Below are 1,418 nucleotides of genomic sequence, written 5' to 3' on the forward strand. Positions count from 1 at the left end.
AAAGAAAAGAAAAGATTAAGATTCATTGCCATAATGAATTTAAAGTAAGATTCAATTTATAAAAATTTAAATATATTTTTAATTTTCAGGGAAAAGGTCTAATAGTGTAACACGGTACAGTATAATATAGTATAAAAGTAAAGTACTCCTGTGTATATAATAATCCCTAGGTATCGTTACACTCCAAGTATTGAAATAGGATCCTCTCTTCAAGGAAGAAAAAACACTTAAACACAAGATAATATAATGCTATAGGAAAAAGAAACTTAAATATCTCTTACACTGTCACTCTCTAATCAATAAGAAAGGAAGGCTCTCCAGGTTAAATCAAGTCACTAATCACTAACAGACTTGCACTGCTGTTTAGCATACCTAAGCACACAATCTTCTTGGTATACTACTGCCTCCTGGGGGTTATAGTACATTACTACTCTTCTGAGAAAATAATATATTAAGTAGAAAATACAGACATTATTTTCTACTGATAACATAATGTAAAAGATCCAGGTAGGCCTTTTAATAACAAGTAGGCCTTTCCGAAATAATCTTTTTCAAGTGTCATATTTATTTCTATCTGGATAATCAAGACTAAGTAAATAACAAAACTTAATTATAGAAAGTGGTTGTTAAAATGATGAGAACATGAGGGCTTATATATAATAGCATTTTGCATTTCCAAAGCACTTAGTCAACATTAAATGATTAATCCTTACAACATTCTTGAGGTCAATATTACCACCATCTTTTTATAGAAAACTAAATAGCCAAGTTAAGTGAAGTATTAGAAATTCAAGAACTGGTCAGTAACTAATCAGCAAAGTGCCATGGGAGAATAGTTTAATGTAAAATACAAAACACGAATACATTAACTTATTTCTAATACCCCCTGACCTACCTTTAGAAAAAAGTAATTACTCTCTTGTCTGTGGCCCCATAGCATTTTATAGGACTTAACAATTTTGTATTAAAGTTATTGGATTGTCAATCTCTCTGACAAAACTCTGTTCCTCCACAACACTTTGCACAGTCTAGCACATAGCAAGACATAACAATGAATCATTTAGTCATTTGTTCAGCAAACTATTAAGCATCTACTACATATATTCACTGTTCTAGACATGGAGGATAGAAACAGTGGTGAATAAGAAAGCCAAGCTCTTACAGGCCAGGCACGGTGGCTCACACCTGTAATCCTAGCACTCTGGGAGGCCTAGGAGGGTGGATTGTCTGAGCTCACAGGTTCCAGACCAGCCTGAGCAAGAGTGAGACCTCATCACTAAAAACAGCGGGACATTGTGGCAGGCACCATAGTCCCAGCTACTTGGGAGGCTGAGGCAAGAGAATCACTTGAGCCCAAGAGTTTGCTGTGAGCTATGACACCACCACACTCTACCAAAGGTGACAAAATGAGACTCTGT

This window comes from Otolemur garnettii, unplaced genomic scaffold (assembly GCF_000181295.1).
Source record: "Otolemur garnettii isolate 467f Iridium unplaced genomic scaffold, OtoGar3 scaffold00038, whole genome shotgun sequence".
Lineage (NCBI taxonomy): Eukaryota > Metazoa > Chordata > Mammalia > Primates > Galagidae > Otolemur > Otolemur garnettii.